General features: G+C 42.3%; 1 protein-coding gene across 2 annotated transcripts in view; it reads left to right on the top strand.

The window, feature by feature from the left end:
- The first annotated feature begins 7,392 nt into the window (after positions 1-7,392).
- The window catches only part of b3gat1b (beta-1,3-glucuronyltransferase 1 (glucuronosyltransferase P) b), a 23,076-nt gene continuing 7,656 nt past the window's right edge, over positions 7,393-22,812 (top strand). Inside the window, exons 1-2 of one of the 2 annotated variants that reach the window (XM_046041056.1) lie at positions 19,774-19,821; positions 21,201-21,312. The gene's annotated coding sequence lies outside the window, so the exon portion shown is untranslated. Of the gene's footprint in view, positions 7,450-19,773; positions 19,822-21,200; positions 21,313-22,812 lie in introns of those variants that run through there. The other variant, XM_046041058.1, reaches the window with a different exon arrangement.

Below are 22,812 nucleotides of genomic sequence, written 5' to 3'. Positions count from 1 at the left end.
TGGCTGTTGATCTGAATTAGAAGAATGCGGCAATTTTACATGGTCATATAAGCATCTTAACATTACTTTGAATTATATTCTTATTTAGTGAATTGATATTGTGATAAGACATGCATTTTGATGTACGCTGATTGCCACAAGGGAAACAAGCACATAATTATTTACTCCATCAACAAATGCATTATGCAGAATAGCAAGAAAATGGGAATATTAACTGAGGGAACAGCTTGATCCAATTATTCTCAAACTCCAAGGACAGTAATTAGATTATACCGTGCCCATAACCAAAGCCAGTGAATGATAAAGGGGGCAGACAGTACTCATGGTGATTTTGGGGGTATAGTGGTTAATTTTCTTATTCTGAAAGGTTATTAAAGTTTGAAATAGGTTTGATATAAAGTTCACCATTTTTAAATTGATTGAATTAGTCTCTGATGCAGCAGCAGAAAATGTTTTGTGTCGTCACTGATACAGTATTATATAGGGAAAAACCACAAAGAGTAAATTTAACGTTGAAGTCATTTTGACAATGAAAGTGGATTTTATTATTGTTAGATGGGACTATTCATGCATGAAGAGAGTGCGGGCAGTTCTGAGTGACACGCTTTTTACTCTTCGCCTGCTTATTTCAAATGTCAATGAGTGGAATTTGATTTAGTCTCAGGATTTGACTGGCCAACACAGCAAGGCTGTGCAGTTTCTTTCTGTTAGCTAAGTAGATCTTTCCAAAATAAACCCCAATCTAAATGCACCTTTCATTCAAATTATTGTATAGATGTTTTATTAAGACTGTACTTCAAGGCCGGCCCATTACGCAAGGATGAGTGAATATAATAGGTAAAAGTGTTACACATTCTGTTGGTTTCTATCTCTCCTCTTCAGGTCTGTGGTGTAATATGCAAAACTGCATGGGATGTGGACCATGAGAAACGGCATTTAAATCATTTGTATGCTTGCACTTGAACTTGAACTTAACTTGAACTTGAACCTGAAAACGGTCCTATTTGTGTTAGAATATACACTGTAAGAAACCTACTGTGAAATTCACAGTAAATAACTGGCAGCAATTGACAAGCAACTTACTGTGAAACAAATCACAGTAAATGACTGTGGATTTCACAGGCGTTTTTTACAGTGTATTCATGCATTAGGCTTCTATTACGACTATACTATTGGTATTCAATTATTTGACTGCCAGTAAAATGAATACAGTGTGGCATTTTCATGCACTCTTCAGTAATTGAGCATGTAGGGCTTTATTGGTTCAAATATTCTTGCCAAATTAGTTTTTAGTATTTAGTTTTTACCATCTTTTGGCTTGCTGTATGTATCAGTGTCTGGCTAATATTGTTAGTAGTACATTCCTTGATGAGGAGGAGTAGTAAGCATGATAACAGTGACATGATTCCTTTTCAATAAAAAAAAAATGCAGCCAAGAGCTACAGAGCTTGTAATCTCTGTTAATTAATGTGCTTGCAAGGAAACAGATACTACTGCTCTGCTTTTCCTGGGCTGTTGATTTAACAGAATTGTGTTTAAGTGAGACTATGAAACTTTTGCAAAACACTGGAGAGTATAAAGCTTAACACCAAACTACTGTTGAGCATTTAGCGAAAATGCTAAGTTATTGTAACAAGAGAAGAATCATAGTCAAATTGACTATATTACCACCAAGTTTGCTAACATTGACATTAGATACTGGTCAAACTCAAGCAGGAAGCTAAGGTCTGAGACGCAAAGTCCCTTAAACCTGCATTCTATCGAACAATCTTCTGTTTGCAAAAAGAGGTCCGGTTCAATTAGAAATAATGGTAAAATGACCCTACTTCTCAGCTGATTTATTACCTCAGTAAACACTTTCCTGATGAGTTTATGGTCTCAGTCGCTAGTTTCAAGTGTTCTTCAACACAACACGATGTTCATTTAGTAACTATGGCGACCCTATGGGCCAAACTCGAGTCTTCAAAACGGCAGTCTACAAACCAACAGGTGACGTCACTGACTATGTCCACTTCTTATGTAAAGTTTATGGTCCAGACCAAGTACGGCTGTAGTAGTGTGTGTGTGTGTGTGTGTGTGTGTGCTTGTGTGTGTGTGTGTGTGTGTGTGTGCGTGTGTGTGGAATAGAGCAACAGCATATTTTTATTGCTTATGAAAAGTTTTCATATGTCAGAGAAAGAAGAAAAGTAATTTTTTCTCTCAAAATTGACATAGTCTCACTTTAAGTTATTGTTTTCACCAATGTTCTAAAAAAAATTACTGCTGGCAGATCAAAAGACATCCAGCACATTTTTTCTCATTCTCACACTTTTGAGCAATAAAATACTATATGTATAATTAGATTATATATATATATATAAGACCCCAGTTGCAAATGCAAACTATGCAATAAGTGGGAATGTGTTCCCTGTTGGAGCTGTAAAATGCATTGTTGGCACAGTGTTATCCGCTACTCATTAACACCTTAGACTTCACACCGTCTGTACTTGTAAACATCTTCACTGTAGAAAGCTGTAATTGCATACACCCACACATCAAATTATTTAACCATCTCTAACTTACAATACTTTCAATAACTCAGTTTCTGAAGAAGACATTCTTTAAAAATCTATTTCTCAGCTATTGTTCATAGCAGTTACTTTTTAAAACAGTTTGACTTTGCCATATTTTAGCCATAGGCCATGATATCGCACCAGATATCACATTTCCTGATATGAGTTTAGCTTTAGTAATTGTCCATTGACATGCCAACACTGAGTGCATTATGACTGCTGATAATACATTTAAACAGATTAGTTCTGGAGCATCCTCTTGACAAATGAGGACATGCTGGAAATACAAGCAAAGCTTAAGCAGCAAGTGTGTGTGTGAGGGAGAGAGAGCGCGTGTGAGGGGTCCTAACAAGTCTATAAGGTGCATTCATCATCAAAGTCAGACTGAAATCAACATGATGCAGCTGCACCAGATCGTTTTAAGGTGGCTTGTGGATTTCTAAACATCATGATGTTTGACATCAATGTCAAACCTTTCATCCATGTTGGTCCTTTATCTAAGCAAATCACTCTGCAATATGGGAAGAACTTCACTGTACTGGGGACCGTAAAGCATTACCGCCAAAACTAATGAAGCACACATGATGTCTTGATGTCCCTCCAACCTCCCTGAATAAAAGTGAAGCCAGGGTCCAAAAGCAACATGTTGTCATATTGCGTGTTAACCTGTGTATCTACTAAAGATAAAGCTGTTGCAGTCACAATTATCACTCAGAAGATTTTCAAAGGACCCACGCACTCAATATCAATATTGCCACAGCCAGCTTAAGAAGCTATTAATTGAATTTGAATTTGAATGATTTGCATTTTAATAGCACACCTACACTTTCTTCTGTATGTGACACCTTTGAAACTGCATCACAGTCTCGTCATTCACCCATCTGTCAAAGACTGAATGGCATTTCTCGGGGTCTCAGCACACAAACAGATGCAGACAGAATATTAATGAAAGGATGGAAGTGATTAATTAACAGAAAAGTGAGAGCACAAGGAGAACTATCGGTGGATAGTTCTCCTTTCATAGTGGTTGTAGTACTGGGTCATCTCACTCAGATGATCTTCTTCTTATCAACACATTTCTTGCTGCGTTTCTATCTCTGCATAGTGTCGTGTGAGGACAAGGCAGCATTATGACACGTTGTTTAGAAATGATTCCTGTTGGGTCGATATCAGGTGTTGGGTTTCTGCTGGCTATGAAGACACCAGTCGGAGAAGAGGCGTTGAGCTGAGAGCAGTTATTCTTTTACAGTGAATCTGTTTACATGCGCACATTATTTTGAATAGCACTGCAGATCATAATGCTGCTAATACTCTTGGTCATGAAAGGCTGTTTGTAAGCATCATCTTATTCTGCTGCCTAATAACAAATGCATGAATAAACAGCACATTTCCTGTGAAAAAATAAGGCTGACTCAGGCAATGTAACCCCAGACGGTTGGTCAGGTGCATACATATCAAAATAGTATATTTAATATCCAAGAAAAGTTGACTTATTTGAATTATTTGATACTAGGATAATGATAACACATCATGGAGCTTGTGCTCGAAGAAATAATAATAATAATAATAAATTGAATTTGTATAGCGCTTTTCACGAACTCAGAGTCGCTTTACAGAGCAAATATAATACAAAGTTAGAAAATTAAAACTCTTTCATGTACAACGTAGATTTGTTTGTCATTTTATAACCCAGGGTTGTGTAATGAGATGAGGGTCATTAGAAAGGAGCCGAATTTCATTCCATTTGAGACACAAACTAAGTCATTTATAGAATATGTGATATTCCAGCATATTGGTGATAGTGTTGTGTAGCAGAAGACTGCAGACATACTGTGTACTGACCAGTCATGGACATCTGTGGGTGTAAATATAAAGCAACCAAATCTACCAAGATTCTATCAAAAAGCCAGCTTCATTTGTAGGGTTTAAATTGTTGCATACGCTAGTGTTTAACATTTGCATTGCCTGACTGTTGATCACTTGGGGGCAGAAGAGCTCCAAAACAACACACAGAAACACAGCTTTGATATAATTATCAACATACAAAAATGGTTAACATGTGAAGCCACGTGAACTAGCATGTTAATGATAACAAACATTTTGCATCTACCTTAACAGAGACTGAAAATCTGAGCAGAGTTGGGTAGTAATTACTTTTGGGTTAATCATTTTGAGCAACCTCTTTAAAATTACAGCACCACCCTCAACATAAGTTCACATGTTATTTTGATAATATTATGCAGTTCATTTGAAATTTGTAGATTTGATCCAGTCTTTCCGTAATTTGACATATTTGTATTTTCTTGCCAAGACCTGATGATGATGATGATGATGATGATGAGATTAATGCCATGCCCCTGTCTGGACCATAAATGTGAAGCTGTAGCCAGCAGCCAGTTAGCTTAGCTTAGCACAAAGACTGGAAACAGCAAGCCTGGCTCTGTCCAATCCACCTACCACCTAACCAAATTAATATTAGGCAGGTTATGTTACCTTTAAGCTAATCAGCAGAGAGACAGGCTGTAGCCTATATGTCTGTATGAGTAACTGTGATGACGTCAGCTAGAGGACATTGACAGCAGGCACTGGGATTTTACTTAAAAATGTTTGGCTTTAAAGCTGAAAGCTCTTCATTTGACTTGAAGTTGTTTGGAAACAGGACAGCACATAGACTCACTGAGTCAGCATCAATGGACCAACTGTTCTACGGATCACCTGGTAATCATTGGTTCAATTGGAGCCTGCTAGCTGTATATGTTCAGTATATAATATCTGATTCTGGTCAAAAATCATCTAATGTTGGGTTTACCCTTTAGGATGATGTTTTGTGAAATATCTTCACGTGAATAAATATTAAACTGTTCATAGATCTTCCTCATGATGGACATTTTGATTTGTCAAACACAGTAACTAATAACATGGAGGAAGGCTTAAATCCATTGAGTTGCACTAGTTCCAGGCGATGATGTTGTGCATGCAGGCTCACTAGCAAGTGCTAAATGTAACATTTAAATGTAACAGAGCATCACTAATCATATTAGTAACACTGCATTCACGCCATATCGACCATATTCCAACTTGGAAGTGTTCACACATTTTTCTTAGATCGTTATTCCCCTTAGCCAGTCACACCAGATACACATCATAAAATAGCATCTTTTCAGTTACACCAGGGTTAGACTGGTCATCTGGCAGACTGGGCAATTTGGGCAAACACAAATAGTTTTGTTGTTGTTGGATTTTTTTATCTTGATGCTGGGCTGGCTCAGTCTTGTCGTTAAACCCCTGGCTTTTGGGCTCAGAAAAGGCCTTCATTAAACAGTGCATCTGCCAAAATGTGTACTGTATACTGTAACAGCAAGAGATGTTTTGTCAGCCTACTTTGATTATCCACCAGTGTGGCTGACTGGCCCGGGCAAGAGGGCTGACGGCCCACTGCTGATTGGGTATTACATCTGTCAGCCTCTCTCACTCAGCCCCACCCCTTTCCCATCCCAAGTGGTGACATTTGGAGAAATAGCGAAGTGGAACAAGATGGACAAATAAAAAGACAACAAAATTTAAAGGTGGTGCTGAACATCTGAGGGAGAAGAGGAAGTCCCTTGTGAAAAAGTCCAGGGCCATAGTCCAGCCCTGCCTTTCAAATCTGTAGCATTTCATTAACAATTCAAACCAGATAAAAACATATGTAAAGCTCATTTTAAATGGGCTGAAATCATTCTGTTAGTGCTAATATTGGATTTTATTAAATTATAACTTTCAGCAAAGGTGATTTTGCAGCTGTGTTGCCCGTGGTTTGTTGACATATCTTTTCACCAAATGACAGATATCATCGCTGTTGGAAAGTCACTGATTATTCTACAAGCTGGGCTCTGGCATGAATGGTTTTCGCTATGCGTTATGCGTTCTGATTGATATGATGTGAATGTGGAATTATACATGATTTTCCTGCAATGATAAGTCCTGTCTGACATGGGCTCTCAGAATGCTGTCAAGCTGGTGAACAAATAAGCATTTCTCTGACTGTAATATAGTTGGTGTGTTTTCAACTGACCTAATCTTCCACAAGCTTGAAAGGCCATAGTCACTCATTTAAACCACCTGCTATAAGCAGCATCATTTATAGCCACTGCACTTTGTCACATGCCAAAATATTACCATCCTCTTTCATTACAGATATGAGCAGTACTGCCTGTCACACTGCTGCCTTCTCTCCATCTGTGGGGTTCTTTAGATTAGACGCATATTTTTACCCTGTCCCATTATTAGACTTTTCAAGCATAGTGGTCTATTAAGAATGCACTCGACTTAATTTGCCTTTCAGGAAATGAAAGCAAAATGAATAGAAATGTCCTTACTGTTTGACTAGAGGACTATAGCTGTATATGCCTCAGATAAACAACCCCCACGTTAGGCATGGCTGTCTCAGTTTTTCAAATCCTGCTTCATCCCCAAGTAAGAATTCCATTTGTGGCACTGTGACATTTTTCATGTGATTATTCTATTGTCCCGAGTCCCCTGGCCATGGGTGCTCCTCCACCCCGTCCCCTTGCCATCAGCTTTGACAATCCCAGCCTTTGTTTTTGCAATGAGAAGCAGCATTCTTCCAGAGGGATGACCTCCTCTGTCTCTACAGGGGCTGGCACTGAGGACGCGACCCTGCCCGAGGATTGGATAGCACCCACGAGATGCTGTGAACAAAATCCGCTAGTTGTCACCCCAGCTCTGCTGCTCATATGTGCGCCAAGCACGCTCTCCTTACCCGGGAAGAGAACTTGATGGATCCCTCTATTCATCACAGCTGACACATCAAGGCCGACAATTATCAGCACATTCATCATTAACGCAGCCCAACAGGACTAGACTCTTTGACAAAAGTGGATCACCACTCATTTCTGTAAGTATACATCTCTTACACACACACATTATTACACACATTATTATTTTTATTAATATTAATATATAATATATTCACATTGTATTGTAGTTCATTCAATTGAGAGTCAATGCTTCATTATGTCATTATTTGAAACAGTGGTCTACGGGTAAAAGACACTTTGCCTTGGCCACAAAAGCAGGCAAGCTAACAAAATACCAAACTTGAGCAGCACCTGAAGGAGAGAAACTGGGACAAAAGGTACTGAAGTGAAAAAACTATTTCGGAGAGACTCATCCCTAAAATCCCACTGCACCTGAATATTAGAATTCAAAACCAGCCGTACACCAGGTGCAACTTTTACATCTGGAAACCAGTTGAAAGGGATAGTGCAAACATCCCAACATCAAACACCAGAAACAGTGGTGCATCCGATCATCTGTAGCTGTCTATTGTATTACAGACACATGCACTGGTCACCATTAGGATTTAAGGGATTAATAATTGTTGGCTGGATTCAGATGGCAGTAGGATTTAATGAAAGGAAATCACAATATACAGTCCCCCAGGGTTCCTGATAATCTCCTTCTGCTGTGAATGTATTTGAAACCAAAAATTATATTTCTGTCACTTACAATACTATTAAAATTAAAGATTTAAAGAGAAATGTTTGGGACTCTCTTCAACACCTCCCTGGATGATTGGAGGATGTGCATGGAACTGTTTTGCTGTAATGAGGCTTTGCCCTGGATACAGTTTGCAGTGTCAGTGTCTATAATATGGGCTTATCAGTCTTTTGTTCTGCACAGTGCTCTCCAGGCTTTTTACCCTTTAAATTGAGGATTTCTCAGCAGGCTGTCTTTAGTTTGTATGTGCCTCATTGCCCCTAGCAGCCCCTGCCATTTAACATTGCACTAGCACAGACAACATGAGCATGGATTTCCCAGCTAAGAGCTCCCAGGATTTAAAAGACACATCTCTGAGATGTTTGATATCAAGAGAGACCTATATATAGGTTTCATGCACTGTAGCATACATTTTAAACACACACAAGAAGCTTTTATCTTTTTAAGTACTGAGTGAGGATGGTACCACCTTCCACTCGTCCTCCTTCCACTCCTGGCTCTTTGATCCAGTCAAGGTCTATCATTAGTGTGCGCTGGAATCATTAGGGTTGTGATGTAGACCTAAGTCTTCAGGCACTACAGCCTTAATAGTTGTACCTGTGCTATTTACAGCTGTTTGGTCATTACTTATGATGCGATAAAAAGCTACATCAATAGAATGACACCCTGTGCACTAAAGAAAGCAGCTTTGAAAGGCACCATTGTACACAAACAGATTCAAGTTGACTATGCAGGTAAATATTTAATGACAGGTAAATGTGTTGAGGTCAGTTTGTGTCTCTTAAGAGAATTATTCCTCTTTCTGGGCATAAAGTCGATTGGTGTTTATGCCAGGCAGCACTTAAATTGGCTTCATAGTTCAGTGCTTGTACACAGTAAAATTTCAGTGTTTGCCGCCAAGTTACCACAGTGGAACAAAACAATGCTTTATGATGTAGATGCATCAAAATAAATTCATGCATGATGAAATAGAAGATACATACAATTGTGAAAATGTCCTTATTTTGTGTATCTACACTTTGTTATGCCTCCAACCTTATATGAAAAAAAACAATCTTAGCATTATAATTGCATGCTGGAGTTCCAGTTTTTATTCATCGAACCCATGCAGCGGCCATTAACTAGTGGGCAGGGCCCCTGTGTTTAATGATGTGTATGGACACAGGCATGTGTGAAATTTCATAGATGTTGCATTGTGCCAACACCCCAACATCACAGATTTTCAGTTAAAGCCACATTAAGTAGTGATTTTATCTCAAAATAACAGCTTTTAAATCATGTTGATGGTACACTGACTTGACTTGTACACTTTGACTTTCATTGTCACTCTGGGCCCAGGGCAATTGGTATAGCGCTATGTAACATTAAAATCCCGGGCACGAAATCTATTGCGAGAACAGCGTAGTGCTGTACGGCACCATATCACACCAACAAAATTCTTCAGCAAGCAAGCTATAAGCAGAAACAATAAGTATACAATGTACAATGTGACTGGAAGAAACTAGCTCCATATTAAGAAGACGTTGCTGGAAGAAGCAAGGAAGAAAAAAAGAGAAAGTGACCAAGCAAGAGACCAGGCAAGAGTAAATATTAAAACGAAGGTTACGATATGGTAACCCTAGCGCACAGGCAGAGCCCTCTACTGGACTCTATGGGTACTACCTCCTCCAATCACACGCACGCACTTGCCCACTGAAATTTTATCGTGCACGTAGCCGACCAATAGGACGTCGCTACCGATACGTGCGTGACGTATAAATTGCAATGTCCCCACTGCCTCAGCATCTGACCACCTCTTCAGCAGACGGTGTCAGAACGGCAGGGCTCATCGGTAGAGGGCTCCGCCTGTGCTTATAGAACCTGGGTTACCATATCATAATCTAATAATTCTATCTCACACAGGCTCCGCCTTCTACTGGACTCTTTGGGTACAGTGGGTGGAGCCCGATGACTGTCCGCCCTAGCCGCGACAAGCCAAAGTCCACCACGCCAACCCGGTCGGCCACAGGCCAGCCAAAACCCTGACCACAACATCACCTAGTGACAGAATGGTGGGACACCCCTGAGAAGGTCGCTGGACCGATAGGGGCTTGGCCTGACCATTAACACCTGGACTGCCCTGACTTCTCACTGAAACATCAGTGGCAATGTGCCCATTGTATGTTCCCCCTCTACACCCAGTAGTCACCAGATCCTCACTTTTCAGATCCTAGGTCGCACTTGCGAGCAGGATCCCGAGAAGGAGCCCGACAGATCCAAGAGATAGAAACGCACAGTAAGGGCCAAGATGCCATTGTGCAGATCTCTTCGACACACACCCCGCTGAGAAAGGGTCGTAGACACTTCCACACTTCCGAGTGGAATGTGCATGCACCGGTAAGGGTGGGTCTGTTTCTGCCTGTGTACAGGCTTGGGAGATTCACTCACAAAGCCAGCTGGCCAGGCTCTTCTTGGACAGGGTTTTACTGACTGCACTATCACTGAAACAGACGAATAGCTGACCAGTGCATCGAATGGGGGCTGTGTGCTCTACATAGGACGTTAGCATAGCACACATGGACCCAACAGATGCACTCTCACCCCCCTGCACTCTAAGTGGGATAGGGAGTTAGAAAGCATCCAGATTTATTGTCCTGGACCTGAACATGCTCCTTATGTTCTTAAGAACAAAGGAGGAGTGTTGTCTCAATCTGGCTACACTGTGGACACCAAGAACCAGCATGCAGCTGGGGTGAACCGACAGACACACAGCTCACTCAGCAAGGCGTAGGGCTGTTTGAGAGATAGCATTTTCAATGAGGACTGCTCCAGGGGCTCATAAGGTGCAAATATTAGAGCCCCAACACAAGCAGAAAGAGTATCACGCGGTGGTTGGTGAAGACTGTTCTGTCACCAAACCCCCCGTCACAGGAGAGATAGCAGCAGCGCAACAGCCCCTTCTCCAAGCCTGGGATGTGAAGGGCTTTCAGAGACAGCAGGTGTTCTGATGCCCACGTCCATAGGTTCCCTGCCAGCGCCAACAGAGCCATAGATTGGACTCCGCCCTGTCTGTTGATGTACGCGCTGGAGGAAACACACCACCACACAAGAAACACAACCTGGAGTGGATTGTGGATGTGTGGCCCCCTCGGTTCTCCTCAGGGAGCCACAACACTCACTGCACACCCCTGGCAGATCCCTCCCCATCCAGTGAGAGACTCATCTATGAAGACTGACACAGATGAAGACACCCTGCCGAGTAGCACCCGCGCTGCCAGACAGCAAGAGACCCCCAGAACCGCAGGTCCTCCTGCACCAGAGTTGAAGGGAGGGCGGGAGTCACCATAGATCACCTTTGCCTCTTGAGGTCCAGATGCAGGCTGGCAAACCAACATTATAGCCAGCAAGCCCAGAGGGACCACCTGATGGACTGCTGCCCTGAGGCTCAAGAACAGCATGCTTTCGCAGCTGCTGCCTGTGGACCACCAAGTGACGTGCCTGTCTCAACAGATACACTGTTGGATTGTTGCAGTTGAGCACAATCCCCAGATACTCCGCTCGCTGCAGCGGCTGGGGGGAGCTCTCTTCCCAATTCATCGCAACCCCAGGCTGTTGAGGTGCAAAATCAACTGGGCTGTGTGGAGATCACTCAAGGCTTCAATCTCTCCATGACCATGAGGTCGTGAGTAGAAAAGAACCCTCATGCCCTTCTTGTGCAACGATTGCAGTGCGATGCATCTGCTGAGCATGTGGGGGGCTAGCGAGTAGTTGACGGAGAGCTTAATGTATTTGTAGGCTACCCCCTGTGAGGAGAAGCATAGAAATTCCCTGTTACTGTGTCACCTCGACATGAAATAGACATCTTTCAGGTCGATGAACCAGTTGCCGGGCTGCACTTGCTCCAGCAGTTTCTTGATCATCACCATATGGAAACGCCCTTTTGTCCATTATGCTGGTTCAGGTGGCAGAGATCCAGAATGGCTCAGAAGCCTCTTGTCTTTTTTGGGACCAAAAAGTACATGGAGCAAGACCTCTGTGCATGTAAGATAGCCTGCTTCAGCAGAAGTTGCTGGATCTCAGCGGCCAGGAATTCCACTTCCTCTTGTGAGGATAGACTGGCTTCCATTATGTCCAGGAAAACTGGTGGTATGCAGCAGAACTGAAGAGAGTAGCCTCGTCTCAGAATGCTGTCCACTCAGCTTGTCAGCATGCAGCGGCGTCGCCATTCTGCATGAAAATGTGTCCACGTGAACAACCTGAACGCTGCGCTGGTTCGGTTGAGCATATGTTGACAATGCGGTTGTGTGTTTTAGGAACACACACACACTGTCAGTGAGCTAGCAGTGTTCCCATGGACACTGTTGTGAGCGCACGGGGAACACAGAGTTAGCTCGCATTGCTGCATTGTGTCACCATCATGGCAACAGCCCTTCATTCGGCTGCCAGGCAATGTAGGCGACCCGTTGAGCAGGCCGGACAGCCGGCTAGCAAGGAGGAAGCCCAGGTCCTACTAACGTCTTGCTCGGATGCCACCAGGAGAGCAGCATGGGACGAGGGCTTCTGTCCCAGTGGTTTGACTAGCGCAGCAAAGACCCATGCCCTCCCATTGTCTCTCTCGAGCTGAGCAAGGAGAGCAGTTTGGGCCGTAGGTCGGATCATTAGCTTAGCATTGGTGAACGTGCAGTTTTGTGGAGACTGAAGCGCATTACGCACCGAGCCGAAGATGGAGGGGGTTCAGTAGGGAGGAGAATACTCTTTAGGAATGTACTGTATTTAAGCAGTTGAACATTCACAGCATTTTCAGTGTGTACACAAGCAGCACATGAAACACAAATAATTGCATGCTGGACACATAACAGAGGGAGGGGGTCTGGTGGTGTGCATCAGAGAGACCTGACTTTGGCTGTCTTTCTCCGGCTATAGCGGACTAGCCTAGCTGCGCTCTGAACGCTCAGCGAAAGAGATGTCGGCAGGGTGGCGTGTCTGTTTATGTAACACGCTTTCACTGCTGGTGAGCTAGCAACTGGGAATGCAGAGTTACAGTCGACTGCTGCATTGCCCAGTTTCCAAGGTAAGAGCAGCTTGTTTCTGGGCTGTCACGTCATGGAAGCGGACCATCATGGCCGTGCGGACTCGGCGGTCAGGCTAGCAAAGTGAACGCCCAGGCCTCACCCACCCTCTCACTCGGTTCTGACCGGGAGAGCGGCCTGGGTCGCAGGGCGATCCGTTAGCTTAGCGTCGGTGAGCACAGCGGCGCGTTCAACACAGCTAGCTCAATGGGATGGGGTTGGTGGTGGGGAATTATTGTCCAGGCAGGACATGGGTCACCTCGCCCGGGTGCAAAGATAATTTTCTAGAAGTGGCAACTCCATCCGTGGAGGTGGTGAATTCAGTGACCAGTTCGCCGTTTGCTGAAGAAAAAAGGATGCTGAGGCAGTAGGGACACTGCTATTTATACGTCACGCACGTATCGGTAGCGACGTCCTATTAGTCGGCTATATGCACGATAAAATTTCAGTGGGCAAGTGCGTGCATGTGATTGGGGGAGGTTGTACTCATAGAGTCAAGTAGAGCGGAGCCTATGTGAGATAGAACCGGCTTTTACTCATTGGTGAGAGCTAAAATAGCTGAAAGTATGTAGGACAGATGCCAAGGTGGCCTTCTTTTCTTGCTGTTGGACTAGTAAGTAATTAACATATTAGCTTATTAGCAAAGTTGTCGACATGAGCAAAATCAGCCTGAGGTTTCACAGACAGCTGTTTCACCGCTGGCTATAAATCTTGAGTTAAAGGTCCAGTGTGTAATATTTCTGAGGATCTATTGACAGAAATGCAATATAACATCCCTAACTATGTTTTCAGTGGTGTATAAAGTCTTTACATAATAAACCTTTATCTTTTTATTACCTTAGAATGAGCCATTTATATCTCCATAACCGCAGGCATGGGCACCATATGGGGGGAAAAGTTAGGACAATTCCAAGGGCCCCTGACTGACAGGGGCCCCAAAAAATAATTATAAACTAATATCAAATTATATTATATTATACATGATATCAACCATCATCATTGAGTATAAATATATTCAAATATAATAATTAAATGAATGATCTCATTGTTTTTACTTGCTTTTGGCAGTAAAAGTAAAAAATCCCCATTGACAAAAAAATAAACATCCAACCCCCTGTATCTGCATGAAATGTTTTGGTCCTGCCTCAGCGCACTCATCAGTGACGTGTTTAGTTACAGTCAGTAGATGCGGCAGAAATACAGTGATCACAATGTTGCCTAGCTTTTCAAAAAAGGAAAGAGAGAAAAGAGAGAGAGGAAAGACAAAGGAAAGGATGTCAATCTGTAACCCAGTTTTTCACCAAGAAAGGTGGGCAGCCTTTAGTCTGTGAGTGGTGAGAACCTGTTGGCTTAATGTCCACAGTGAAACAAGCTAGCTAGCTACAGACTAGTGTTAGCCTTCATTTCATCAACATATAAACAGCGAAGGGGAAAGGTTTAGCAAGATATTCATATTAAATCATTGTCCCTGCCCCTTTTAGCAGACTAACAACAGATGAGTCAGCAGCTCCCCAGTGTCCCCTTAACTGTATCCTCCCTGTCCCAGTGAGGAAGGGGACTCTGTGGGGATTTCTCGGTCTCTCTTGCTCTTTTTATCATTACAAAAAGATATTAATGACAGAAATTCAAACACAAATTATTTTCTCACATAATGATCATTATGAAATAAATAAAATAACTTTCTGTCTATACTGGATGATGGACAGCCTACCTCAACCTGCATGTAAGTTACAGACAATATTAAAATAATCCAGTTTGATACATTCATTTAGACTGAATTATGGCTGTTAAATGACTAATATAATATATAGAATATATAGATACAGACTTTATTATTCCCATCATGAAGGGTAATTTATTTGAGAAGCAAATAGTGAACTGCATACTGTGTGCAGGCTTGCATGTACAAATCACAGCAGTAAATATTGTGTTAGTACTAGTATTGAACTACGGGAAGCCAGACAGTTGCAAGCCTATAATTAGTTATGTAAAGCTTTTGATGGACAGTTAAGTCCTAGAGATGTAGTGACAACAGCTATGCAGAGGGGGTCCAATTAGATTTTTTTGTCATGGGGCCCAAAATTCCTGGCGGCCCCCCTGACTGCGGGCAATCCCTTTCATGGACATTGCCACGTTGCATTGTCATGTTTCTACAGTAGCTGAAAACGGACAAACAGCGCTACAGAGTGCTTCGTCAGTACGATCTTCTTGTTCTACTTCTGGAAAAATTTGTATGTTAGAAGACGAAGTAGTATTAATATACTGCAGAGGTCTGCAAATACGTTTTGCATCAGAGCAATATTTTCAACCATTAAGGTGGATGAGAATGTAAGCCATAATATTGACTTGCATCAACATGTTGTTTAGTTAGCTCAGTTGATAAGGTGCAGTACTGCCCACAACCCAAGGGTTGAGAGTTTGATCCCACCTTGATACAACTTTTTGTTTTTCTCTCTTCAACAAATGGATTACAGCGTGTGCTGTAGTGTTTTTGTTTTGTTTGATCCTCATCCATCAACCTATGGATGCTTTTTCATTTCCCCAGTGTCTCCAGGCAGAGGACAATTAGGGGAATCATGTTTTCTGATGGCTCTTTCAGAGGTCTGTCAAGCAGGCTACAGACTCTTTTAGTGTCATTCAGAATTTTTCAAGTAAAAGCTCAGTTCAACTCCAATACTGCATTACAGTAAACAAGCTTCTCGCACTTTTATTTTGAAGGCAAAACCCCTAAAGAGGAAGTGATTATGTGAGTAACTGTTGCTGCCATGACTGAGATCTATTTCAGTTCCGCTATCGAAGTATTTATTTATTTATATTTTTGCCGCTATCAAAGCACCATGATCTGACCATTATTGCTGGCGGGCAGTTTTGGCGAGGGTCCATAATCACAGAGAGAATGAATTTGTTTCCCTTGTCAATGTTTGTATAAACTTTATCTAATGTGTGGTTTATAATGGACTGTGGTGCAGAAACAGCGACAGTGTTTCACACTCTTGGCTTACATTTTCCATGTTATCTGTCAGTGGCCAAGTCACAATAACATATGGTTTTACTGAATAATTAAGTAAATATCATTTTTTTAATAAATATACCTTAAAAAACTAATTTCTTGACTGGCCACTCTCTGCTATCTCAGAAGACACACCTTTTGTGCTGTGTCAGCCACCGTAGCTGTCCTACACTCCTTGAAAGGTTAGGGGGCAGTGGTCGACTGGACAGATGGTTGCAATTCACAACCCTCGCCACTAGATGCCACTAAATTTTACACACAGAACTTTTAACATTGAGTTGATGTTAGCAAACCTACCAAATAACATACTGAGTGCAAGTACTTTTGTGTCAGTTGCTGTCTAGCTTTGTTGGCTAGCTTGCCACTCAGGTTTCATGCAACATTATGTAACTTTTCATAAAATAACTGCTGCAGTGTCATGTCAGGGCTGGGCAATATTACCTGGCTCCAAAAAAAGCTGCAAGACATAAAAGGCTGCAAGACATGCACCGAGCTTGCATTCTTTCTGTTGGAGTAAGTGATATTGTTATGTAAAGTTGTTGACTTGCTAGTTTTTGATCATAAGCATAACAAATGCACGATGGGTACCAATAATCTTCTGAGTGGTTTTAATCACCTACTGCAGAGCCCTCCGGAACTGTGCCGTGCACATCCCATGCTAGTTTGTGATGTTTCCAGTCAGGATGCTTACTTTCCTTTCTTTTTATTGCTCCTCTGTAAAGGTTAACAAGAAGAACTTCGCACAGGAGTTTTGCCTTCTTAAGTTTCCATAAGAAATACAGTTGTTTCTGAGCTTCTATTGGTTCTGAAAGCAAACTGGTGAGGCTCCAGGCTGACTGGGATGTTGTTCTTTATGTGCTGGAGAACCAATTTCTCAAAGCAGTTCATCAGACTGGGGTGGGCGCCACAGGACAGTGGTCGTTCAGACTAGACACTGCAGATTTGTACAGGGACGATGGTGGCTGTCTTGAAGCAGGTGAGAAAACTCTCCTGTGACAGTGAGGCCCCATCCACACTACTCCGTTTTAAGTTATAAACGAAGAATTAAAACGAATACTATCTCCGTCTACACCAGTGTTTTAGCACATCTAGTGGCCGAGCCAGTGTAAACATGAAGCAGATGGTCTATTCTGTAGTTATTGAAGATTTGGCGAAAGAATAAAGTAATGCAGATAAAGAATAAGACCAGATTTTTTGCATGGACCAATAATGAGCTGGGACTGTTACTGAATGTAACACTGTGGCGGCGGAAAACAGACTGCGAGTCATCACAAAGTAAACGGCAACATGCACATGCAAAGTGTAGGCAGATAAGTGTTATTTGCATTGTACAGAATATTTTAATAAAAATACCAAGTCAAAAACTCTGTCAGTAGCACCGTGTGTCTGCTTTGCATGACTTATAAGACCCAATCACGAGCCAAGCGTGAGCGTCCTTCGTTTTTGCCCGTCTGCACTAAAATGTCCTCTGGAATTTCAAAACGAAAAACGGGGTTGGAAGCGTTTTCAAACTTGTCTGTTTTAGGTCTCGTTTTCACCGTCTTAGTCTGGATGTGGAGGTGCAAACGTAGCAAAAGGTCTCCGTTATCCATTACCAGTACCAGCTCAACTCGCCTCTACTCGACTCGTTTTGGCCATGCTCCGCTTTCCATTGCAGATAGTACCCAGAGATAGTACCCCTCATGTAGCTGGTCATCATAGCAACGACGTAAGGTTCAATGTTACACACACACCAGTGATCCACACACAATTTTCTCTTTATTTAAGTTAAAATGTTTCAACATTCCTCAGAATGTAAAGACAGATAAGCGGTATGAAAACCTTCCAGCTGTGTTTTCCTCTGCCGTTGTTGCTGCAGTGGTCTGTGCAACGGCAGGAGCAGAGGGCTCTGTGAGCGGGCGGCTGGCTGGTCTCACACGCTCATCCCGCAGGTTGGCACAGGCTGCCCCCGCCGCCACTTCCGAAAACTTTCAAGCACATTTTTGTTCTACCATCACTTCTCGTAAAACTGTCAATATTCGAAATCTACACAGATGGCTTTCTCACCTCAAAACTTCTCAAAAGTGGATTTAGTGATGAAATAAAGTATGAAAATTGTAAAATATAAAACTTTCTGTTGCTGGCCTCTGTCTGGCGTGCGCAATGATGATGCAGTGAATAGCGACGATTCTGTCTGACCAATCAGTAGTCTGCCGTGTATACACGTCACATCTTAGTATCGCCTCAGCTCGCTTGGAAATTCGATGTTATCAGGCCCAGCAGCTTTACTCCTATTCACTCGCAGCAGGATTATTCTCATATCTGCTGGGGATACTGACAGTGGCCGGTCTTCTTCACAACTGACTCTTTGTTGAAGACATCAAAATTAGCATAAAGTGTGTTAAGCTCATCTGGGGACATGACCTCACAAATGATCGGGGTGCTCCTACTTTTGTAGCCTGTGATTCTCGGGATCAGGGAGTAAGTGAGCAGGAGAAACAGGAAAATATAATCTGACCGACCAAAATGGGGATTTTGTAGCTGCCAGAAAACATGGTCCAGCATATTGCTCCCCCTGGTGGGGATGTGGACATGCTGGCGAAATTTATGTAACAGTCTGGGATCTGTTTAAAATCACACGCTACAATTAATATACCATAGACTATATATAAAGATGGACGACACGTCTCCACTTTCTGTTGGTGCCTGATCTCTACCAGCTGCTGGATCAAAATTAAACCTGCACTATCTGCTCCACACAGAGGATTTTTTACATCGCTTTGAGAGAGTTTGTTGGTATTGGTTGGTATCAAATTAGCAAATTAGTGATACAAGATTGAGCTATGTTTGCTATGTCTATGGCAAGCAGTAAATAATCTTTAGACAAACTCTTGTTGTGAACTGCCAGTTATTTCCAGTTGTGTAAACTTGCTGGACATTTGTTAAAATACCCTTATTATATAACTTCAAATATTCGATCTATAAAGTATCTAAAAACAAAAAAGCTTCGAATAGATCTCATTCCTTGAGACACATTGTAGACAACATTGCCTGATGATTTGCAATATTGCTAATAGATGTCTGTAAAACTGTGATTCTATGACCCTTTCTATTATGGATTTTTAATCCATGAGGTTTTATATTTGTAAAACTTTCCTTGAGCTGAGAAAAGCAGATTTAAAAATCTGCAATGTCATCACAATGAATATCTATGGCCGAGCAGGAACTTAGGGGCAGGGCCAGCAATAAAAACATATATAGTTACATATACAAAGGCACCATCTTTGGGTCTGGTATCCTATTCTCCCACTGGATAAAAATGAAGCCAGACTGCCATCTTGCTTTGGTCACGTAATTTGGAGCCAGGCGCTGCACAGTAGTCATCAGGTTGGAGCCCCGATGTTGCGGTCCTTTTGATCTGGCTGGTCTGGCCGGATACTTGAAACATGTTCTGAGCAGTGAGCATTTTTTTCAAAAAAACATGTTTTTGTCATACTACACATTGCTGCAGCTCCTCTTTTCACCCTGTGTTGAAGGCTTCGTTTTAGCTATGGAGTGATACATCTTGCCTCTAAATGATCTTTGTTGGGAGTTGCACATGCGCAGTTCCTAGTTAAGGACTACTAGCCAATCAGAAGCAGAGTAGGACGGGTCAGTGAGAAGCCGGTAAACACGGTTCAGCTGTGTATCCCCTTACCAGCTTTGCAACATGGACTGGAGTTTCAGAGTGGTGAGTTATTAATCTGTAACAATTGTTTCTTTCATCCATAAAGTTTTAACTGAGCTCTGTCTCTACATCACAGTAATAACTTTATGTCCACTGACTGCCTGGAGGGTAGCTAGTGTTTGGAAGGGAGAGGAGAGGTGTGTGCTGTAGCTCAGTGTTTTTCCACCGGCGGTTTTGAGGGCGTGTCGGACTAGCCGGGCTACCCCTAATTGATTCATTGCTCTTAATGCATAGTTTTATGGAACCTGATGAACAGTATTCCATGTTTAGATCGTTAAAGTTTCAGGAAAACCAACTGGACAACATTATCCGTGGATGTAAAACTGTACTCAGACACTGTGTCCATGGTCCCATGTACCACCTTTCCAGACCATGTTTCAGATTTGCCCTTGTAATTGCATTGCCAATCCTGCCAGCTCTTTACTGAACCGCAGTCAACATCACCATGTGTGCAGCTATATCTGAAGATGGTGTGGTGGGACGCAGACCTCGTATTTGATCATGTAATGCAGCTGTCCTTGTAACCTGCTGATGGCGTGTCGTATGTCATTTTGTGGGATAATGTCAGATTCCACCGTGCTCAGACGGTGCGAGCATGGTTTCAGACCCATCTACAATTTACCACCCTGTACCTACCCCATACTCTCCTGTCCTTAATCCAACTGAGGAATTTTTCCACATGAAGCTGGAAGGTATATGCTCGGCACCCTCAAGAACAAGTCACTCTTCTCCAGGACATAGATGTGTCAGGCCTGGATTCACCAAATTCTTCCCAAGACTGATGAAAACTAAAAAACTGACTAATGAAAACATTACAGTAATTGTGATGTAGATGAGAACCTGTGGCCAAATCCACAAGACAGGGTTGATGGAAATACTGAAGTACAGTAATCCATCCTTTGTTTGCTTTTTAAAATAAGCTAGGTGAGGAACCCTGCAGTTGACGTTATACAGTACTGTAGTTTTTTTGTAGCTGATCATTTTGCATTGATTCACCTAGTATGTTGTGATTTTACTGTATTGTATTTCTTGTGTCAGATTTTCTTCAGTGATTCTACTGTGCCTCTACTATTTTCTCTACTTTTACAGTGACGTATTTACGTTTAGTACCAAAATGATACATGTATCACATATTTTGTAGTATAATATATAATTATTGTGCACTACACAGTGAAACTATCAGTATCTTGTGTGTGGGCGATCTAAATGAATGTTCCTATGGTATTTCATGATAAATTACTTTTTTGAACCAATGAGTCTGCAAGTGCAAGGTTTCTTTAAAGATATGAATGTACAATGCAATGTTTTGAACTCTGGAAAGCCTATGTTAAGTAATGACCATTTTGAAAAATGTTTCACATTTATAATGTATGCTTCCATAGGCAATAAGTGCATCAGTAAGAATTTTGCAACATTTGAGGGAGCTACAGGCTGCAACATCACCATTGGAGAGAGAGAGAGAGAGAGAGAGAGAGAGAGAGATGTGCTGTACGAGTAAGTAGCCGTATCAACATAGTTATGATATAATGTACATGTAGTACAGTGAATACAAAACAGTTGAAAATTAAAAGCAGCTTTACAGGGGTAGCCTCTGGCTAACTTGCCATTTAGGGCTTTGATGGACAGGGGGACAAAGGAGTTTTAAAGCAGTTCAGCCTGCACTGGAGAACTCTGACGTGTCTGCCTGAGGGTAGAAGCTGGAAGTCATGGTGAAGGACATGGGTGGGGTCTGAATTATTTTTTTGGGCCTATCTGATGTTGGATTATGGGATGCTGCTTGACTCCCATGATTTTCAAGGCTCTCTGTGTCATCCGTGTAATTGGGGCTTTCAGCAGTACCCTGAGGTTTCCAAACCAGGCTGGATGCACTCAACTACAGCATGGTGGACAAGGAGCAGCACTTTTAGGCTTTTTGACCCTCAGCCTATGAAGGAAGTGTAGCTGCTGTTTGACCCAACTACAGACACCCGTGTGAGTTTGTGGTTGCTGTGTATGCCTAGGTATCTGTAAGAGTTCTTGTCATGAACCTGTGAGTGGTCTCCTATGAATGTGGGGTCGAAAACCATGTCCTCTGTTTTCTTATGGTTGTATGAAAACCACCAATCATGTAATTCATTGGTATAGAGGGTGAACAGGACTTGGGAGGCGCCGGTGTTGATGGTCAAGAGTTCAGACAAGGTCTTGTTCACCCTAACCTGCTGGGTGCGGCTGGTCAGAAATCAGTGGTACTACTTAATAATGAAGGGGTTGAAATTCATTTTCTGCAGTGTTTTCAGGAGAACATGAGGCTGCAGGGTGTTAAAGGCTGAATTGAAGTCTACAAACTCAACGATTTTCAACATGTTTAGTCACTAAGTGCAGTATACCGTTGGTTGCATCATCAGTGCCTCTCTGGTGTGTGCATGTAAACTGGTAGGCATCTAGCTTTGGGGCTACATCCAGCTGTAGCTTACTCACCACGAGCTTCTTTAAAAAATCATTAATTCCCCTGTGGACAGGGTTTGTGAGGGATAGGTGCGATGATTGCCTTTTTTCATTGTATTGGTATAGTATGAGAATATAGGGAGGCTGGGAAATCAGGCACCAGGCAGGTGCCAGTTCATCTGCATTTGCCATCTGGACCTGTGGCCTTGTTGACATTGTTTTGCCTAAGGACCTTGCTTATAAAACCATACAGCTCATTTGCTTCAGCCAGTTCATCCACAACATGCAAAGATTCATTTGTGGGTTTTATGTTTGGGCAGTTCACATCGCGTCCCATAGTCTTTTTGAGTTCATAGTCTGGAGGTTTTCCTCCCTTGCTTCTTTGAGCCTCTGGCTCAACTGTGTTTGTATGTTTTTAGTTGTAGGTGGTACCTGTTAATACAGTCCTTCACCTCCTCCACAAAATTGTATTTAATCTGTGGTAACTTCTGTGGCATTCTTCAGGTTCAGCTCTCCAGACAACACACCCCAGTCTGTGCATAAAAAGCAAGCTTTTCAGTGTTTCTATGC

The sequence above is a fragment of the Micropterus dolomieu genome, linkage group LG23, assembly GCF_021292245.1.
Source record: "Micropterus dolomieu isolate WLL.071019.BEF.003 ecotype Adirondacks linkage group LG23, ASM2129224v1, whole genome shotgun sequence".
NCBI lineage: Eukaryota > Metazoa > Chordata > Actinopteri > Centrarchiformes > Centrarchidae > Micropterus > Micropterus dolomieu.
Note: the sequence above shows the minus strand (reverse complement) of the source record. Positions and strands in the feature narration are given on the sequence as shown.